The following is a 23,181-nucleotide window of genomic DNA, read 5'->3' as shown; positions in this document are numbered from 1 at the left end:
GAAAAAAAGAAAGACTGTAACCAGTGGAATCTTTATGTGATAAAACATTTGACAGGGAGACAAAAATGAAAATTCATGTACAATTTCAAACAAAGGTAGAAAATGAGAATGTGAAAGGACATTTGAAAACTTTATGTAAAGAAGTACTGGTCACTGCAAATGTTTGTGATAAAAGCAGTTTATGGACTGGAGGCTGGGATTGTAATATTGTGTAAAAAATAGAAAGAGAAAAATTATACACATACCAAGCAGACTAAATGTGGAGGGGAATAGGGGTATCATAGAATACTAGGGACAACCAAAAACATGCTTTTTGAGGAAATGAAGGACATTTAATAAGTAACTTTGATAAAGCAAACTATTACATTTGTGGGGAAATGGGACATGATGCAAAAATGTGAAATTAAATATTATAAATGTAACAAAATTGGACATTTATGGATAGACTGTAAAACTGAAAATAAGAGTAGGAGAAATAAAATGAAAGAGAAGAAATCTTAGAAGTAGTAGAAATAGAGGAAATTAGATTAAAAAATAGTAAAGAGGACATAGAATAAGACTGTGAAATAAATGAAGAAAACATAAATTGGGCAATAGTAAAAAAAAGAATTCTACTGGTAAAAGACAAAAAAAGATGTTTTAAAAGGACAAATACAAAAGAATAAAGAAATGAAATAGATAAAAAAGAATGTATTGTATACAGCTAATGTCTGGGGTTGTTATAATGGTTACAGTGCTTGACTCAGAGACAAAAGATGCAGTGTTTGATTATCCCATTTGGGGGGGTTGGCTAGGTTTAAAGTAGCCCATTAAAGCAGCTAGCCTAACAATTAGCTATGAACACATGAAACCATGAATCTAATGGAAAATGAACATTTTAGAGTGCTTTCTGTAAATGCAAATAGCATTACAAATATAAAAAGAAGAATAGGGATTTTGGAATAGTGTAATGCAAGTGATGCAGATGCAATTATGTTAGAAGACACAAGATTTTTAACAAATGAAGAAATATTCCAAACAGAGAAACTATGAGCAGAAAAAATAATCTGGACTTTCAGAAATGAAAGATGTTTTAGAATAGCCATATTCTGTAGAAATACAGTAAAAATATTAGATGTAAATTTAGCAAAAGGGAAAGATTACCATTGTAGATTTAAAATGGGAAGAACAAGCATACAGAATTAAAATATTACATGCTTATACTAATTGCAGAGAAAGGGAAAATGCATTTTATCAGATTCCCTACTATGTTGTGAAATTACAATAACAGGAGACTTTAATTGTGATTTAAGATGCAAGGGTAAAAAGAAAGGAAATGACTTAAGAAAAATGTTACAAAGTTATAAGATGTAAGTGAAAACATTGGGACAAATATTCATGGACTTTTGAAAAGGGTATGTTTAGAACTAAAATAGATTCATTTATAGCATCAAAAGGTTTAGTTATAGGATAAGGGGAGTTAGTTGAAACAGGAATTTTTGATCATTTTGCAATATGGCTAGACATTAAAATATGTACAAGAAATGTTTAAAGAAAAAAACAGTGAAAAAACTTAGAAATTAAAAAAGTTAACAGGAAAAGAGAATAAGGAGTTGGAAAATGAGGTTTCTTTATATGAGTTGGATAAAGTATTAGGACAGGTAAATATAGATTAAACTGCAGATGGAATAGGGCATGAAATGTATTAAACATTAAGGGATTGGCAAAAAAATAAAAACAAAAGATTTTGAATGAATGATTAAATGAAGGTTTTTATATATAAAGAAGTATGTTGTGGAATACTTACATTCATATGAAAGAAGGAAGATAGACGACAATTAACAAAACTGGAGGCTGATAGTATTAAATAATACTGATGATAAGATTTATGATCTTTATAAAAATAAAAGAGATTTGAAACTAAAATGGAAAATATTATGGAAGAGAGTATATATAGTATAAAGAGGAAGGGCTGTCAAGAATTATTAATGATGGTGAGAGAAATTGTGGATGATATTATGAATAGAAAAGAAGGGGTGGCCACAGTGGTGCAGCAGTTAGCATTGCTGCCTCACAGCAAGAGGTTCTCTGGTTCAATTCTCAGCTGGGGTGCCTTCTGTGTGGAGTCTGCATGTCCTTCCTGTGGCCATGTGGGTTTCCTCCAGGTGCTCCGGTTTCCTCCCACATCCCAAAGACATGCTGTAGGTGGATTGGACACTCCAAATTGGCCCTAGGTGTGAGTGTGTGTGTGCGTGTGCCTTCTGTGGAAGGTTGGGCACCAGGCTGGTACCTTGGAACTGTAAAACTCCACTGCCAATCATGGGCAGACAGGTGATCCACTGTGGTGACCCTTAACAGGGAAAAAGCCAAAAGAAGAAGAAGAAGATTATGAATAGAAAAGACGAAGCAAAAATCATGATACGAGACCTTAGAAAGCCATTTAAAACAACTGGACATGAAATCTTAAAGAAGTGAGAACATTAGGATATGTATGTCAGTGTATAGTAATGATAAATTAAAAATACTTGTAAATGGCTGGCTAAGCCAACAGGTACATATGAAGAGTGGTGTAAGACAGGGATGCCCAATGAGTTGTATATTCTTTGCATTAGTTATGAATGTGATAGTATGTGAAATAAATTACAAAATGAAGCAGGCAGGGTATATAACACCTGAAGGGTTAAGAATTCCAGTTCTGCTAACATATGCAGATGACTTTATAATAATTGCAAAAAACAAACAAAAATTTGGGGTAAAAGAATTAATAATTTGCACAAATTAATGTCTAGAGGTGAAGTTGTGGCTTTAAATAAAGAGAAAAGTTAAGGTGAGGTAATAAAGATAGGGAGTATATATTTTATAATGAATGAAATTTTTGTGCTAGATATAAACTTTGGGAATAAAGATGCAAGTAGAATTCAATGGAGAAAAAATAATAGAAGAAAACAAACCTGTCTTTTCTAGAGAACATATAGATTAATATTCAGAAAATAGGCTTATTTGATATATTCAGTACTGATGAGAAAACAACATACTTAACAAGTGTATTTATATTGCCAACAGTATTTGAAAAGGAATTCTTGTAGATATTTTTTCATTTATATGGGGTTCTAGATAAAACCCAGTAAAAAGAGGAGTTTTGTGTTTAAATAAAGAGAAAGGAGATTTAAGATTAATTGACCCAGTGGTATATGCTGCGGTGACATCCGGTTAGTATCCCACCAAACTGCCACCAATTAATGTGATGCCCAATTAATGTCCCACTGAACTGCCACCAAATAATGTGACATCTGTCACTATCCTGGGTCAGTAACTAAGGAGCTTCAGTTCTCACTACTGACTCCAATGTGAGACTGTCACTTACACAGGAGTAATATTTCAAAATTTCCCCATAAGAGCACAACAGGAAGATACTCTATTGCCTGAGACTGGACTGTATACTTCTGTCCACCCCTAATGTAACTCCTTATTACACACTTCAGAGCAATGAGTCCCAGCTTAAGATCTCTGATACACTCATACTTAAATACACTAAATCGTATGCATCTAAACACTTCTAGGAAAGCCTGACACAGATTTTCAGCTGTGTCCCTTCCCCAGAATAATACAGTAATGCTGCCACCAGAGTGTCTTTATGCCCTTCTAAAGAGGTGTCCAATTACAGGAATTAAATTATAAAACAAATAGTAACAAATGACCTAAGCAGCCATGCCTTCGGAGTGGCCTGGGAAGTTATTAAGGCAAGTACATGCACTCTCAAATCAGTAAAGAAGAACACTGATTGTCCAGCCACGATGTAAGTTAATAAAAATATTTAATATCGAGCAAAATAATTACAAAATATAAAACAGTAATTCCCAACAAACAAATAGAAACTCAGTCACCAGGAAAATGAAATCAATCCTGCAGGATAGAGATCCAACATTCATAAAAACCTCTAACTGATTTAGCTGCTTAGTTAAAATTTCCAAACTAAATACAGAACACTGTCCCTGATCTAAATTAAATTACTACAACATAGCAAAGGCAGGCTTACAATTCTTGGTGAGTCCTTTTTGGATATCCACTGCACAGTTCAACTGTCAACTGTAAAGGACAACTGTCAACTGACTACTAATTTCACCAGGTTCTTTTATAGACTAGCCTGACTGTCATCTGTTCCAGTTCTAATTTTCATTTCATATTTTTAAAATGAACCAACACCTGTTTTCTAAAAGTTCCTTCCTGTCTTTCAGCTTCTGACAGTAACACATAGTAACTGTAAACATTCCGATGACATCATCTGCTGATCAACTGAATCTGAGACAGTTTGCCTTTAGAGTCTCTCTTCATAAACATGCGCAGTTACAAATGTAAAAGGACACTGTTCAAAATTTTTAAATATTCTGTTAAAACAGATTATAAATCAACATGTAAGAACTTATTTACAATATCATAACTAGTCATAACTAGTCATGCTGGCATAAAATACACAGATCAGTCTGAAATTGTGTAAAAAAACTCAGCCAGACATGCTAGTACAATTAACAGCATCTAATTTCTTCACATTTCTCCTCATTATGACTCAAGCATGGTTTTCAAGTGATTCTTGAAAAGCGACGCTTGAAAAAATTGTTCTGTTTGGGAATACCAATCCACTCCATAAAGGGGTTCTGTCGGGGAATATCAATCCACTCCTCTCCTGGGCAATACATTTGCATTGGCATTATTAACCCCACTACAGTATTTTTCTCCTGAGGAAACTTGGCTGAGCACAGCCCCCACCCCACAATTGAAATTATCCAATTGCACAACAAACTCTTCACTATAATCTGGATTGGCCAACACTGTGGGTCCTCCCAAAATCTCCTTAAGTTTTTGGAATACATGTTTGCAGTTTATGGTGGACACTACTTCATCTCATTTATTTTTCCTAGTTGGGTCAATAAGGGGTGCAGCCATTGCACCAGAACTGGGCAGAAATTTTCCACAGTATCCTGCTGTCTCTAGAAATGCTCTCACTTGCTTTTTAGTAACAGGAATGGGCCATGCTTTAATAGTTTACACTTTGACAGGTTCTGGCCTAATACTAACACTCCCCATTCTGTGTCCTAAGGATCTCTGCCATACCCACCAGACACTTACTGGGTTTAATGGTTAACTTTACCCTTTTAAATGGGTCTGTAAATGCCTGTAGTATAGTCTTTAATGTAGAGTTTAACATCCCCTCAAGACCATTACTCTGGGGATGGTAGGGGTGGTTTTTAGATATTTTACCCCACAATGTTTCCACAAACAAGTCAGCTGGTCTGAAATGAAGTTGGCACCTCTAGTCAGTCAGTATCTCCCTTGGAAAACCTACCCTGCTGAAAATTTCTAGCAAAGCATTTGCTACCTTCTCTGCCTCAAGAGATGACAGGGTTACTGCCTCAAGGTATCTGGTAGCATAATCCACTACCACCAGGATATCTTTCTTCCCTGTAGAGCTTGGAGTACTCAAGGGTCTCACAATATCCACGGCCACTCTCTGAAATGGCTCTTCAGTTTTTTTTCCATCTCTTTCAACTTTTTGGTTTAAAAGTCAACATCTGTGCTTGGTTTCCACCTTTCCTGCAGCTAATCTAGTCCAGATACAGATTTGCTGTATCCAGGACTGTCTGTAAGCTTCTGAGTGGTGCCAAAGTCTGCACTTCAATTGTTCCCTTAGATTTGCAAGTTCTCTCCTCTCCTGTACTTTTACTAGCTTATTAGTTTAGCACTTTACCAGACTTCTTGTAGCAATTATTGTAGCACACAAAAGTGCTACCAGCCATAAACGTTCTACAAGGAAACATCTCCATTATTTATTAATGCCCACCCCTCCCAGGCATGTCTAAAGGTCAGTTCCTTGTGCTTTCTCCTATTAACCTGGTGAACTTGGGCATGCTGAAGCAATGTAGCAACTGCCTCATGTACACTGACAACCCACTCCTCTTACCTCCCAACACTCAGACTTGTGAAAGATGCACTTATATATCCAACTTGGAAGCCACACACTCTCCAGCCAAGACCGGAATAACTGGTCAAGAGGAGAAGGTCAACACTTGCACTACACAGTTACAGGCTTGCTATTCTTGAACTGTTAGTAGCTGTATTTAGAGCACAACCAAAAGCTGTTTACTGAATTTCCTGTTTGCACTTAATTTTAAAATTGTTTTTTCTCAAAACTTGCATATTTTCTGTCTTTGACCTAGCACTCTTGTGTGGGGTCATTTACTGCACTGTTATAACTTGATATTACTTGTGAACCTCTGCTATCTCTGAAAAACAAAAACAAAAAAAAATCTTGCTTTTTTCCCACTTTTCTGAGATTTAAAAAAGTTCAGTTACAGGCTTGCTGTTCTTGAACTGTTTGTAAGTTTCTGTGAGGCCATTTTTGCTTGGGCTAAAGGAAAGTCTCTCTGTTGATCAGTGGCAGTGAAAAACATTGAGCAGCTTCCCTGCCCCCCATGGGAGTGGTTACTGACTTGAAACTGTAGTTTTATTGACCAGTAGGGGTCATTTCCAAAACTCCTTCATCTTCCTCTCTTAAAACCTAGTTGCCTCATGGGTTTGGCATCTTTTCAGGCTTGTTGGCTGTTGGTGAAGCACACCAAGAGGAGAAAACGCTGAGAGAAGAAGGGAGCCACTTTTGAGATTATACGTTTTTTTTTTCTGTTTATTTGCTAAGTTTTCTGCATAGTTGCCTAGTTTGAGCATTTTCTGGCTTGTTAAACTTGATTTCTGCATTAGTAGCTGTATTTAGAGCACAACCAAAAGCTGTTTACTGAATTTCCTGTTTGCACTTAATTTTAAAATTGTTTTTTTTCAAAACTTGCATATTTTCTGTCTTTGACCTAGCACTCTTGTGTGGGGTCATTTACTGCACTGTTATAACTTGATATTACTTGTGAACCTCTGCTATCTCTGAAAAAACAAAAACAAAAAAAAATCTTGCTTTTTCCCCACTTTTCTGAATTTTAAAAAAGTTCAGTTACAGGCTTGCTGTTCTTGAACTGTTTGTACGTTTCTGTGAGGCCATTTTTGCTTGGGCTAAAGGAAAGTCTCTCTGTTGATCAGTGGCAGTGAAAAACATTGAGCAGCTTCCCTGCCCCCCGTGGGAGTGGTTACTGACTTGAAACTGTAGTTTTATTGACCAGTAGGGGTCATTTCCAAAACTCCTTCATCTTCCTCTCTTAAAACCTAGTTGCCTCGTGGGTTTGGCATCTTTTCAGGCTTGTTGGCTGTTGGTGAAGCACCCACCAAGAGGAGAAAATGCTGAGAGAAGAAGGAAGCCACTTTTGAGATTTTAAGTATTTTTTCTCTGTTTATTTGCTAAGTTTTTCTGCATAGTTGCCTAGTTTGAGCATTTTCTGGCTTGTTAAACTTGATTTCTGCATTAGTAGCTGTATTTAGAGCACAACCAAAAGCTGTTTACTGAATTTCCTGTTTGCACTTAATTTTAACATCGTTTTTCTCAAAACATGTATATTTTCTGTCTTTGACCAAGCACTCTTGTGTGGGGTCATTTACTGCACTGTTATAACTTGATATTACTTGTGAACCTCTGCTATCTCTGAAAAAACAAAACAAAAAAAATCTTGCTTTTTTCCCACTTTTCTGAGATTTAAAAAAGTTCAGTTACAGGCTTGCTGTTCTTGAACTGTTTGTAAGTTTCTGTGAGGCCATTTTTGCTTGGGCTAAAAGAAAGTCTCTCTGTTGATCAGTGGCAGTGAAAAACATTGAGCAGCTTCCCTGCCCCCCGTGGGAGTGGTTACTGACTTGAAACTGTAGTTTTATTGGCCGTATTGGGTCAATTCCTGGCTCTTTCCAGCCCCTGCTATCAAGCACGCTTTAGCGTGCTTTAGCGCGATTTACCGCGGAGTTGCCACTAGAGCAGCATCGGGCAGCGCCAGTTTAACAAGGTTAAACTTTTTCTGGCTCCATAAAGTCTGTTCTTCATTTTTTCCCTTAGAACTGCTCTACTAGTAATCTAAGCAGTATCTCCCTCAACTAAAAAGCACAGCACTTGTTCCTAAAAAGCTTTTTTTTTGTTTTTTCTCAAAAAAAAAAAAAAAGCTCAGCACTTGTCTTAAAAGCATCTTCTTTTCAGGCTTAGCACTTCTGTATTATACAAAGTCCCTCACTAGCGAAAGCCCCCCCCCAGGAGTACCCACTTCCTTACTAAGTCCTCTCTTATTCAGTTACACCCCTAACTTCTTAATTTCTCTAGCATGTCGAAGGGCCAGATGCTGGTGTCCTCTCCTGTCCAGTTGGTGAATCTGGGAATATTGAGGCAATGTTACAATTGCCTCATGTACACAGACAACCCTCTCCTCCTCCCACATAACACAAATACTTGCGAGAGATGCAACTATTTAGCCAAACTGGAGGCTGAGCTCTCTCATCTCAGGACTGGCAAGACCAGACAGGAGGAGAAGGCAACTACACACACCACAAAACCAGTCCCACATAAAGCTATCACAACAATGAATCAAACACATAAACACACAAAGACATACTTGGAGGCTCTGAGCAAAAATTTACCTAAACAGCAGAGGCCTCCAAAGCAGACACCCAAGCAACTGTCACCACATGACACACCACATGCAACACATAAACCACAAAATCAGTGTGCAAAGCAGTCACAGCCCTTAAGGCCAAATGCAACACCAGACATACTTGTCATAGGTGACTCCATAGTCAGACACACTGACATCCCACTCACCAGGCTGAACAAGGAGAGGGTCACAGTAAGCTGCCTATCAGGCGCTAGAATCTGCCACAAAACACAAGCACTCGGGTCACTCCACAGCAAGTACAAATATGACACAGTCATTGTCCATGCTGGTGTGAACGACCTGAGACATACCTCCCTGGACTACATGAAAAGAGACATAGAGGAGCTCTCTGATTATGTAGCCCAGGCAGGTATGACCCTGACCCTGAGCAGCATCCTTCCTTCACCAAGAATGATGCCACAACATAGAGACAAGATGATCAGCTTTAACAATTGGCTTAATTTCTGGTGTCATTCAAAGGGGATCCAGTGTCTGTCTGCCTGGGATGACATGTTTGACAAGCCACGCTGCTTCACAAGGGACGGCTTGCACATGTCACCCCTGGGATTCTGGATATTGGCTAAGGCTCTCGCCACCCCCATAGTGCCTTTTTTAGGCAACGCTCAAATTCTAAACCTACCACCCTAGAAAAAAAAAATGGGAAGAAACTAAGGGTAATGCTGCTCAATGCCAGAAGTCTAAATCTCAAAATGCACGCACTCGAGGCCCTTCTCAGTATGGAGAACATCGATGTCTGTGCTGTGACTGAAACCTGGTTCAAGGCTCCTGAGAGCACCCCGGCACTATCAGGTTTTACCTCATATCATGCCCGCCCCAAAACCCGGACCACACCACAAAAGGAGGGTGTATCCATATTCATCAAGGATACCCACACCTCCAGGTTGGTGGCAACGCACGAAGCATCGGAAACCATCCAGGTGCAATTAGCCATAGGCAAAACTGCTCTACAATTTGTAGCATGCTACAGGCCACCCTCTCAAACTCAGGAACCCCACACAGCCTTCCTGAAGACACTGGAGGGTATAAATGTATCTCCAAACACCATTATATTGGGTGACTTCAACTACCCGAATATAGACTGGGAACATTACTCAAGCCCAAACTTTCTAGCCCAAAGGTTCCTGGAGTTCATAAATTCAAATGCCATGGAACAACTAGTCACCGTTCCCACAAGAGGAGAAAATATACTAGATCTCATCATCACAAACATGGGGACAAAATGCTCCACACCGGAAGTATATCCCTCATTGGTGAGTTCAGATCATAAACTAATCTCACTGGATATCCACATCCCGCCCCCACCCCAAACAAAAAAGGCCACAGTGAAGAACTTCTCTAAAGCAAACTTCACACTACTCAAGACTGGTGTGGTATCCTTCAAGGCCCCCGAGCCAGTGGAAACCACAACCCAAGCTGTGGAAGCCCTTACAAATGCCTTCTACGAACACCTCCAGGACTGCATGGATCAGGCAATCCCTAATAAAACCAAGACTCTTTCCATAGGTTCATAGGTTCATAGGTTCATACTAGGCTATCTGCCCAAGGGCATTTATAAGCCTAGCCCATAGTTATGTGGCTTTCGCCACCCCTTTAGTTTGAATAAAAACTATGCCTATCATTTTGCTGTGCCTCTGTCAAGCAGTGACACTGAAGTAATCCCTGGGGTATATCTGCAATCTCCCATCCATTGGTCAAGATTCCTCTTGAACAAGGCCAGAGAGGTGCTCTGCCTCACATGTACCGGGATTTTGTTCCACAGCATAGGAGTCTCTGGGTGATGAATCTGTCCCTCCAGCACGCTCTATTTATAACCGTGTCAAGGTTTAAGTCTCCGCCTTGTGGTTCTGAGGGATCTAGATTTTTGAGGTGAAGCATATTCATCAAATCTGGGTTTGACATGGCCTTATATGTCAGGCACAGGTCACCTCTGAGCAAGCGGTATGAGACTGAATAGAGCTGGAGTTCTTTCAGTCGGGCAGCATAAGACATATTTTTGAGACCCTTTATCCTTTTGGTGAGGAACTTTTGGGGCCTTTCAAGCTGCAGCAGGTGTCTGGTCAGATACATTCGAACGGGCATTGTACTCAATCATAGGTCTAATGAGTGATAAGTACAGGGGACGATGACCTCCCTTGATCTAGATGTGAATCCCTTCATGATCAGGTGGGCGATATAGAAGGTTTTCCTAACTACTTTAGCAACATGAGTGTCAAACGAAAGGCTACTGTCAACCTGGGTCCCCAGATCCCTGATGACTTTTTCTGTGCTCAGTGGATTGCCACCTATATGGTAGCTAGGGGTAACCTTGTTTTTCCCGAAGGGTATGACTATGCATTTTTTGGCGTTTAACTTCAGGCCATGGCTCTGGCACCAGTTATCCATTTCTGTGAGGCCCTTCTGGAGGATATCTGTGTCAGATGTGTTTTCGACTATGGCACCCAGTTTACAGTCATCTGCAAACTTTGTCAGCCATAACCCTCCTGTGTTTGCTTGTACTTCAGAAAAGTAGATGCCGAACAAGAGCAAGGGCAAACGTCCAGTCTGGTGGACCCCAGCCATAAACAAACTTTACAATAAGAGGAGAAAGCTGTTACATGATAGAGCAAAATCCATAAAAGAGAAGACACCTTTGATCATTACAAGAGCAAGGGCAAACGTCCAGTCTGGTGGACCCCAGCCATAAACAAACTTTACAATAAGAGGAGAAAGCTGTTACATGATAGAGCAAAATCCATAAAAGAGAAGACACCTTTGATCATTATTAGTAAAAAAAATACGAGCACTCATAAAATCATCCAAGGCCAACTTTGAGAGAAAAATTGCCATAGATTCAAAAGACAATCATAAGGCCTTCTTCAGCTATGTTAGAAACCTGGGTGGAAACTCCCAGATATGCTCAGAATTAGTCCAAAATGATACAAAAATCACTGAACCCACAGACATTGCCAACATACTGGCAGACAGGTTCAGTGCAAACTTCACCCCTCTCCCCTCCAAAAGGAGAGATAACTATCCCAGCGGAGTGCAGCCTCCCAGACATCTCCAATGCGCAGGTGAAAGCTGCTCTCTCTAAAGCTAAAAACACAGCGTCAATGGGACCGGATGGTGTCCCCGGCTGTGTGCTACACGAACTCAATGAGGAACTAAACTCGCACATAAGGCAGCTGTTTAATCTTAGCCTTACCACAGGATATGTGCCCAAGGAGTGGCGTACGGCAACTGTGGTCCCACTCCACAAAGGCGGTGCCTCTACGGACCCTGGTAATTACCGCCCCATAAGCTTAACAAGCCTGGTCTGCAAAGCTATGGAGAGGATCATAATGGAACTCATAAACAAAGACATAGGGGATTGCAGACATTGGACCCGACCCAGTTTGGCTTTGTCAAGGGCAGATCCTGCCTTTTGAACTTGTTTGACTTCTTCGAAACAGTCACCAAGGCCATTGATGAGGGAAAGGCAGTCCATACAGCCTACCTTGACCTTGCAAAAGCTTTTGACACAATACCCCACTCTGGTATTATAGAGAAACTTACCAGCTTAAATGTAAACCCATATGTCACAAGATGGGTTGCAAACTGGCTAAAGGACAGAACCCACAGGGTTAGAGTAGCTGGCACCATGTCAGACTCCAAGCCGGTCACAAGTGGTGTCCCACAGGGCTCAGTCCTTGGCCCCCTGTTGTTCGGCATCTACTTCTCAGAAGTACAGGCAAACATAGGAGGACTATGGTTGACAAAGTTTGCAGATGACTGCAAACTGGGAGCCATAGTGGAAAGTACATCATAGGTTCATAGGTTCATAGGTTCATACTAGGCTATCTGCCCGAGGGCATTTATAAGCCTAGCCCATAGTTTTGTGGCTTACGCCACCCCTTTAGTTTGGAGAAACTATGCCCATTATTTTGCTGTGCCTCTGTCAAGCAGTGACACTGAGGTAACCCCTGGGGTGTATCTGCGATCTCCCATCCATTGGTCAAGATTCCTCTTGAACAAGGCCAGCGAGGTGCTCTGCCTCACATAAACCGGGATTTTGTTCCACAGCATAGGGAGTCTTTGGGTGATGAATCTATCCCTCCAGCACGTCCTATTAATAACCGTGTCGAGGTTTAAGTCTCCCACCCTTGTGATTCTGAGGGATCTAGATTTTTTGAGATGAAGCATGTTCATCAAATCTGGGTTTGACATGGCCTTGTATGTCAGGCATAGGTCACCTCTGAGCAAGCGGTAAGCAACTGAATATAACTGGAGTTCTTTCAGTCGGGCAGCATAAGACAAATTTTTGAGACCCTTTATCCTTTTGGTGAGGAACTTTTGTGGCCTCTCCAGCTGCTGCAAGTGTCGGGTCAGATACATTCCGAATGGGGCATTGTACTCGATCATTGGTCTGATGAGTGATGAGTATAGGGAGACTATGACTTCCCTTGATCTAGATGTGAATCCCTTCATGATAAGGTGGGCAATGTAGAAGGTCTTCCTAACTACTTTAGCAATATGAGTGTTGAATGAAAGGCTACTGTCAACCTGGGTTCCCAGGTCCCTAATAACTTCTTCTGTGTTCAGGGGATTTCCACCTATATGGTAGCTAGGGGTAACCTTATTTTTCCCGAAGGGTATGACTATGCATTTCTTGGCATTTAACTTTAGGCCATGGCTCTGGCACCAGTTATCCGTTTCTTTGAGACCCTTCTGAAGGATATCTGTGTCGGATGTGTTTTCAACTATGGCGCCCAGTTTGCAGTCATCTGCAAACTTTGTCAGCCATAACCCTCCTGTGTTTGCTTGTACTTCAGAAAAGTAGATGCCAAACAAGAGTGGGCCCAGGACTGAGCCCTGTGGGACACCACTTGTGACAGGCTTTGAGTCTGACATGGCGCCAGCAACTCTGACCCTGTGGGTTCTGTCACTCAGCCAGTTTGCAACCCATCTTGTAATGTATGAGTTTACATTTAAGTTGATGAGTTTTTCAATGATACCCGAGTGAGGTATTGTATCAAAAGCCTTCACCAGGTCTAGGTAGGCTGTATGGACTGCCTTTCACTTGTCAATGGCCTTGGTGACTGTTTCGAAAAAGTCAACCAAGTTTAGAAGGCATGATCTGCCTTTGACAAAGCCAAACTGGGTTGGATCCAAAGTCTGCAAGTTCCCTATGTCTTTATTTATGAGATCCATTATGATCCTCTCCATGGCTTTGCAGATAAGGCTTGTCAAGCTAATGGGACGGTAATTTCCAGGGTCAGTGGAGGCACCGCCTTTGTGGAGTGGGACCACAGTCGCTGTGTGCCACTCCCTGGGTATGTATCCGGAGGTGAGACTAAGATTAAACAGCTGTCCTAACTGTGGGTTTAATTCCTCACTGAGTTCATGGAGCACACAGCCGGGGACACCATCAGGTCCCATGGATGCTGTGTTCTTTGCCTTGGAGAGAGCAGTTCTCACCTGGGCGTGTGAGATGTTTGGGGGGCTACAATCATTTGGTATAGATATCTCTCCTTTAGGGGGGGAGGGGAGGTAGAAGTTTGCACTGAACCTGTCAGCCAGTATGTTGGCAATGTCTGTAGGATCAGTAATCTTCACATCATTTTGAACTAATTCTGAGCATATCTGGGAGTTTCCTCCTAGGTTTCTGACATAGCTAAAGAATGCCTTATGGTTGTCTTTAGAGTCCTTAGCTATTTTTTTCTCAAAATTAGCTTTGGATGATTTTATGAGAGCTCTTAGCTTTTTACTTATAGTGATCAGCGGTGTCTTACCTTTTAAGGATTTTGCTCTATCTTGTAGTAGCTTTCTCCTTTTGTTGTAGAGTTTGTTTATGGCTGGGGTCCACCAGACTGGACGCTTGCCTTTGGTACAAAGAGTCTTTGATTTGCTTGGGATTGCCTGATCCATGAAGCTCTGCAGGTGCTGGTAGAAGGCATTTGTAAGTGATTCAGCGGTTTGAGTAATGTTAACCGCCGGCTCAGGGGCCTTAAAGGAGACCACACTAGTCTTTAGAAGTGTGAAGTCGGCTTTCGAGAAGTTCTTTACTGTGGTCTTTTTCATTTCGGGTGGGGGCGGGATGAGGACCTCCAGCGAGATTAGTTTGTGATCAGATCTCACCAGTGAGGGATATACTTCCGGCATTGAACATTGTGCTCCCATGTTCGTGATGATGAGATCAAGTATGTTTTCTCCTCTTGTGGGGATGGTGACTAGTTGTTCCATGGCATTTGAGTTTATGAATTCCAGGAACTTTTGGGCTAGAGTGTTTGGGCTTGAGTAGTGTTCCCAGTCTATATTAGGGTAGTTGAAGTCACCTAGTATGATGGTGTTCGGAGATACATTTATCCCCTCCAGTGTTTTCAGGAAGGCCATATGAGGTTCCTGAGTTTGCGAGGGTGGCCTGTAACATTCTACAAATTGCAGAGCAGTCTTGCCTATGGTTAATTGCACCTGGATGGTTTCCGATGCATTGTGCGATGCCACCAATCTTGAGGTGTGGGTGTCCTTGATGAATATGGATACCCCTCCTCCTTTCTTGGTATTGTCCGGGTTTTGGGGCCGGAACGCATGATATGAGGTAAAACCTGATAGTGCTGGGGTGTTCTCAGGAGCCTTGAACCAGGTTTCTGTCACAGCACAGACATCGATGTTCTCCATACTGAGAAGGGCCTCGAGTGCGTGCATCTTGAGGTTGAGACTTCTGGCATTGAGCAGCATTACCCTTAGTTTTTTTTCTTTGTTTTGTTCTAGGGTGGTAGGTTTAGAATTTGAGCCTTGCCTAAAAAAGGCACTATGGGGGTGGCAAGAGCCTTTGCCAAAATCCGAATCCCAGGGTGACAAGTGCAAGCCATCCCTTGCAGCAGCGTGGCTTGTCCAGCATGTCATCCCAGGCAGACAGACATTGGATCCCCTTTGAATGACACCAGAGTTTAAGCCAATTGTTAAAGCTGATCATCTTATCTCTGTATTGTGGCATCATTCTTGGTGAAGGTAGGATACTGCTCAAGGTCAGGGTCATACCTGCTTGGGCTACATAATCAGAGAGCTCCTCTATGTCTCTTTTCATGTAGTCCAAGGAGGTACGCCTCAGGTCGTTAACACCAGCGTGGACAATGATTGAGTCGCACTTGTACCTGCTGTTGAGAGACCTGAGTGCATGCGTTATGTGGCGGATTCTAGCACCCGACAGGCAGCTTACTGTGACCTTCTCCTTACTCAGTCTGGTGAGCGGGATGTCAGTGTGTCTGACTATGGAGTCACCAATGACTAGTGTGTCTGGCATTGTGTTTGGCCTTAAGGGCTGTGACTGCTTGACACTCTGACTGTGTGGTCTATGTGTTGCAGGTGTTGTGTTCTGAGGTGGTAGTTGTTTGGGTGTCTGCTTTGGTGGCCTCTGCTGTTTTGGTAGATTTTTGATCAGAGCCTCCGAGTATGTCTTTGTGTGTTTATGTGTATGATTTGAGGTTGTGATGGTATTATGTGAGACTGTGTCTATAGTGTGTGTGGTTACCTTCTCCTCCTGTCTGGTCATGCCAGTCCTATGTTGAGAGAGCTCAGCCTCCAGTTTGGCCGTATAGTTGCATCTCTCGCATGTATTTGTGTTTTGTGGGAGGAGGAGAGGGTTGTTCAGGTACATGAGGCAATTGTAACATTGCCTCAATATTCCCAGGTTCACCAGCTGAGCAGGAGAGGACATTAGCAACTGATCCCTCGACATGCTAGAAGGAATAGACAGAAAAACTTAAGAAAATGTTCTGGGGGATGTGGGTGACCGAGAAATGGGGTTTGCTTTTTTGGGGTACTTTCTATAACAAGAGTGCTGTATCAAGGTGATAAGTACTGTAGGAGCAAGTGCTTCGCTATACAGATAGAGAATAGTCTACTTGGGAGTCAAGTAGAGATAATTTATATTTGTAGGATACACTAAATAGAACAGTAGTATACTTTGAGGAGACACATAACTCTCAGACACAGATATCCTTCAGAGGGGTCTCACGGAAACTGATAGCTGGTGCCAGAGCCATGGCCTGAAGTTAAATGCCAAAAAATGTATAGTCATACCCTTCGGGAAAAACAAGGTGACCCCAAGCTACCATATAGGTGGCAATCCACTAAGCACAGAAAAGGTTATCAGGGACCTGGGGACCCAGGTTGACAGTGGCCTTTCTTTTGACACTCACATTGCTAAGTGGTTAGAAAAACCTTCTACATTGCCCACCTGATCATGAAGGGATTCACATCCAGATCAAGTGAGGTCATTGTCCCCCTGTACTCTTCACTTATCAGACCAATGATCGAGTACAATGCCCCATTTGGGATGTATCTCACCCGACACCTGCAGCAATTGGAGAGACCCCAAAAGTTCCTCACCAAAAGGATAAAGGGACTCCAAAATCTGTCATATGCTGCCAGACTGAAGAAACTCCAGCTCTATTCAGTCGCATACTGTCTGCTCAGAGCTGACCTGTGCCTGACATACTAGGCCATGTCCAACCCAGAATTAATGGACATGCTCCACCTCAAAAAATCCAGATCTACCAGATCCACTAGAGCAAGCGACTTAAACCTTAGCACGGATATAAATAGGACATGCTGGAGGGATAGATTTGTCACCCAGAGACTCCCTATGTTGTGGAATAAAATCCCGGTCCATGTGAGGCAGAGCACCTCGCTGGCTCTGTTCAAGAGAAATCTTGACCGGTGGATGGGAGATCGTAGGTTTACCCCGGGAATCATCTCTGTGTCAGTGCTGGACAGAGGCACAACAAACTAATGGGCACAGTATTTTTTAACATAAGGGGTGGCCTAAGCCACAAAACTCTGGTCTAGGCTTATAAATGCCTTAGGGCAGATAGCCGAGTACAAACCTATGAACCTATGAACCTACACCACACCGAACACATAACTCTCCAGAACACAAACCAGCACTGCCTTCACATAAAAACACAAACCACACACCCACCTTCACGGAGGCTCTCAATAAAAATCTACACAAACAGCACAGACCTCCAAGGCAGAAATGCACCTGACCACCACAACACAACACTAATGATGAGACACATAACTCTCCTAAACAGTGTGCCACTCAACCAATGCACCTAAGGCAAAACAGCATGCCCAACACACTAGTCATAGGTGACTCGATAGTGAGGCACACTAATGTCCCACTCACTAGGTTGAATAAGGAGACAGTAACAGTCAGCTGCCTGTCAGGTGCCAGGATCCACCACATAATGCACACACTCAGGTCCCTCAACAACAGGTACAGATATGACTCTGTCATTGTACATGTGGGTGTAAATGACTTGAGATGTACCTCCCTGGACTACATAACAAGAGACATGGAGGAGCTCTTGGATTATGTAGCCAAGGTGGATATAACCCTAGCCCTGAGCAGCATCCTACCATTAACCAGAATGATACCACAGTACAAGCAGAAAATGATTGATTTTAACAAGTGGCTAAGTTTCTGGTGTCAATCTAAGGGGATCCAGTATCTGTCTGCCTGGGATGACATGATTGACAGACCTCGATGCTTTGCCAGAGATGGATGGCATCTGTCACCCCTGGACTTCCAGATACTGGCCAAAGCTCTTGCCACCGCTATAGTGCCTTTTTAGGTGGTGTTCCAAAGACCAAATTACCAACATAACAGCTACAAACAAATACAATCTTAGAGTCATGCTGCTCAACGCTAGAAGTCTAAATCTCAAAATGCACTCACTTGAAGCACTCCTTAAAATGGGGAACATCAACATTTGTGCTGTAACAGAGACCTGGTTCAAAGTAGCAGAAAGCACCCCTGCACTACCAGGCTATAACTCATTCCACACCTTTCAGTCCCAGAACTTGGACTGAAGCTCCAAAGGTGGTGGTGTTTCCATATTCATAAAGGATGCACACACCTCCAGACTGGTAGCCCAACATAACACATCTGAGAGGCATCAGGTCCAGCTAACACTGGGTAAGATAGTGATTCAGGTCATAGCCTGCTATAGGTCCCCAACCATGTCTCAAGACTCACACTCCATGTTCCTAAGCACCCTTGAGAATATTAGGGTCCAACCTAGCACTCTCATACTGGACAACTTCAACTACCCCTCTATTAACTGGGAAAACTACTTATGTACCAATACACTTGCCCAATGCTTTCTGGAATTCATTAATTCCAATGCTCTGGACTAGCTCGTTCTTACCTGCACTGCAGTTAGAAACATCCTTGACCTGGTCATTACTAATATGGCTACCATTGCTCTACACCAATAGTCAATTCTTCCCTGGTTAGATCCGACCACAAACTAATCACCTTGGAAATCCACAACCCTCCCACCCTACCTGCAAAGGTAACCACTATGAAAAACTTCTGCAAAGCTAACTTTGGGCTCTTAAAAACAGAGGTGGCTAACTTCACAGCACCCATGCAAATGGAGAATAGTTGCATGACTGCCGAATCTTACACCAATGCACTGTACAAACACATACACAAATGCATGGATCTCATCATACCCAATAGAACTAAGATGCTCTCCTCAAAAAAAAAGGAAGCAAATCTGATGGTCCCCTGCCATAAACAAAGTCTACAACAGAAGGAGGAAACTGATGTGGAATAAGGCGAAGTCCCAAGACTCGAAATATTCCCTTATCAGCCTCAACAAAAGGTTGAGATCCCTCATCAAATCCTCTAAAGCTAGCTATGAAAACAGAATTGCAGCAGATAGTAAAGACAATCACAAGGCCTTTTATAGTTATGTAAATAAGCTCCATGGCAATACTTAGATTTGCTCTGAGCTACTGCACAGTGGTACCTCCTATACTGAGCCAACAGATATTGCCAATATACTGGCCAACAGATACAGTTCTAACTTTACCCCTCTCACCCCACAGAGGACCAATCACAATACCAGTAGATTGCCAGGCACCCAGTATTACTGCTGCACAGGTTAAAATAGCACTGTCCAAGGCCAAGAATACAGCTTCTGTGGAACCTGACAATACCACTGGCTGTGTTCTACATGAACTACAGAGTGAACTCGCACCTCACCTGTGTGCCCTGTTCAATCACAGCCTCACCTCAGGCTTTGTCCATACTGAATGGCACACTGCTACAGTCATCCTTCTCCACAAAGGACTGACTACAGACCCTGGAAATTATTGCCCAATTAGCCTGACAAGTCTAATATGCAAAGCTATGGAACACATCATTGTGGACCTAATAAACAAGGATATAGGGAATCTCCAAACACTGGATCATACACAGTTCAGTTTTGTGAAGGATAGATCATGCCTGCTCAACTTGGTCGACTTCTTTGAGTTAGTCACCAGAGCTGTGGATGAAGGCAAGGTGGTTCATACTGCCTACCTTGATCTGGCTAAGGCCTCTGATACCATTCCCCACTCAAGAATCATAGAAAACTCACTAAGCCAGGCATCAACCCCTATATATCACTAGGTGGTTTGCGAACTGGCTCACATATAGAACCCACAGTGTGAAAGTAGCTGACTCCAAGTCAGACTTCTGACCAGTCATGAGTGGAGTCCCACAGGGTTCGGTCCTGGGTCCTATCCTGTTTGGTATCTACTTCTCTAAAGTCCAGGCCAACACAAAGGGACTCTGGCTGACAAAGGTGGGAGCTATTATTAACTCCCCAAGTGATGTTGACATCCTATAGAAATGCCTCAATGACACCAATGACTGGTGTCAGAACCATGGCCATAAGCTCAATGCCAAAAAATGTGTCATCATCTCCCTTGGGAAAAACCCAGTTCCCTTGAATTACCACATTGATGGTAGTCCACTGAACACAGAAGGTGTTATAAGAGATCTGGGAACACAGGTTGACAGCAACCTCTCTTTTGACCACCACATTGCCACTGAGGTCAGAAAGTCCTCCTATGTGGCACATCTCATTGCTAAGGGTTTTGCATCCTGGAAGAAAGAGGTCATTGTCTTCCTCTACTCTTCCCTCATCAGGCTAATCATTGAGTACAATGCTCCATTTGGCATGTACCTCACTAGACACCTGCAACAGCTGGAGAGGCCACAAAAGTACCTCACAAAGAGGATCCAAGGTCTTAAACACTTGTCCTATATGGACAGACTAAAAAACTCCAACTATTCTCTGTCTCATATCACCTACTTAGAGGCGATCTCTGCTTGAATTACAAAGCCATGTCTGACGCAGTTCTGTTAGAAATGCTACATCTAAAAAAATCCCAATCCCTCCACACCACACGGTCTAGAGACATCAACCTCATTACCACAATCAACAGAACATGCTGGAGAGACAGGTTCATAATGCAGAGACTGCCAATGCTATGGAATAGACTTCCCATACATGTCAAGCAGAGCACCTCACTGGCCCTCTTCAAGAGAAATTTTGATGAGTGGATGGGAAATAGAAAATTCACCCCGGGGATCACTCCAGTGTCTCTACTTGACAGAGGTACTAGGAACTAAGGTTGAGTGGCATGATGCCAGGGTAATACTATGAGCTAGGCTTGTAAAGGCTCTAGTGCCATTAGTCTAGTACACACCTATGAACATATGAACCTATAACAGGCAAAGGCATTAACTGAGCCTTAACCTTGTCCCCTGCCTTGCTAACTTTTTGGCACCGTTCACAAGTTGTACAATATCCTACTACATCCTTTGCAATTCCAGGCCAATAAAAAAGTCTGCATATTATGTCTTCTAGTATGTTTTATACCCATATGACCTGAAAAAGAGATGTCATGTGCTATGACTAAAAGTGGCAGATGGTAAGCTCTAGGCACTACCAATTGCTGTATTATCTCACCTTCTAGCCCGTCATCAGGAGTCGACTCTCTATACAGTCAAATATTTGTGCCAGTGTACAGACTCCCCTCTTCCTTGAGCCTCAGGTGCTTCCTTAGCCATCTCCCTCAAGCTTTGTAATGTAGGGTCCATAAATTGATCCTGTCTCAACTCTACATTTCTGATTCTTCCAAGCTCCTCATCAACAGGAAGCCTAGTAACATCTGACAGCTGTGCCTCACTGTTAATCTGGGTACTATCACTCCCCTCCTTCCCTGCAGTCACTGTGTTCAAGGGAACATCAGTTGCTCCCAGCAGCTGTGGCTCACTTTCAGACTTACTGCTGCTGGATAGCTCCTTCTCTGAAACAGTCCCCACACCAGTCCCATCTTCAGGTATGAGATCTGTCTTGGTCTTCCCAGGCTATTGAACCTACATGCCTGTCTCCAAGCCTGACTATGTGTCACTGCATGCACACAAGGCACTGCATCATCAAAGTCATTCCCTATCAGAACATCTGTAGCAATATTCTCAAACACAAGCTCCCCTTCCACAGGAAACCTAGTGACTTCCATCAGTTGTGCCTCACTGTCAATTTGGGTACTACCACTCACCTCTGTCTTTGGAGTCACCATGTCCAAGGGATCATCAGTACCTCACAGCAGCTGTGGCTCACTTTCAGATATACTGCTACAGGATAGCTCCTTCTCTGAAACAGCCACCACACCAGTCCCAGCTTCAGGTATGAGATCTGTCTAGGTCTCCCCCAGGCTACTGAACCTACATGTCTGTCTCTGAGCTTGACTTCATGTACACAAGGTACCACATTATAAAAGTCATTCCGTTTCAGGACATCTGTAGAAATATCCTGAAACACACCTACCTGCCTGCTTCCTCTTCTACCCTCACAGTCACAATGAACCCTAGCCATAGGCATTTGGAATGGGTTCCCTCCCAAAGTTCTGACTGGAATGGACTGTTCAAGCAAGTGTTGCTCTCCTCTATCCACTGCAGGCCTCATAATGGTTATATCAAAAGCTGTGTCTCTCTTAGCAGTAACTTGTTTACCATCTGCTAAGATAAGATATAAATGTTGGTGTTAGATTGACACCCCTGTTGTTTCCAAACAACTTACCACTGAAAATTTATCATCACCAGTTGCTGGCACCCTCACTTTCTGTTTCTCACCTTGCCTCAATGGACATTTGACAAACATGTGCACCCTCTGGTTAGACTTGAAAAATCTAATCTGTAACCATGTACGTGGAATAATAGTTTCCCCTATCACTGGTGTACTCTGTTGGAGTGGATTAGACTGCCCCCCATGGGTTCCCCTATGTCCATGTACAGCATTGGTTATCCCTTTCTTATGCATTGGTGCTCTTCTTACTAAGTAGATATCCCCTTTTCTCACCAACTCCTCCTCAGAGTTACACTCTCGGTCTGCTAACCAGATTCTCATGTCATCAGGCAAAGTACTGAAGGTTTGTTCTCTCACCAAAAGGTCTGCCAGTCCCTCAAAAGGGGTGGCCTGTCACCCACTTACCCATCTGTGAAAGTAAGTACCTAATTCAGCAATATTATCATGTACACTTTCATCTGCCTTGTGTCTGTGTTCAAAAACCTTTTTTCCTATAAGCTTCAGGTGTTAGTTTAAAACAATCAAGAAGACAATTCTTAACTTTAACATAATTCAAGCAATCTACATCAGACAATTGTGACATGGCCTGAACAGCTTTACTATGGAATAAGGGGGTCAGGAGTCAACCCCAGAGCTCACGGTCAACATTGTTCTGTCTAATGCCCTCTCAAATATATGAGTAAAACTATCAAAGCCATCCCTATCCCTGAATTGAGGAAAAAGCTTAG

This window comes from Protopterus annectens, chromosome 4.part0 (genome assembly GCF_019279795.1).
Source record: "Protopterus annectens isolate FY-2018-M chromosome 4.part0, PAN1.0, whole genome shotgun sequence".
Taxonomy (NCBI): domain Eukaryota; kingdom Metazoa; phylum Chordata; order Ceratodontiformes; family Protopteridae; genus Protopterus; species Protopterus annectens.
This window is presented reverse-complemented; position numbering follows the sequence as displayed.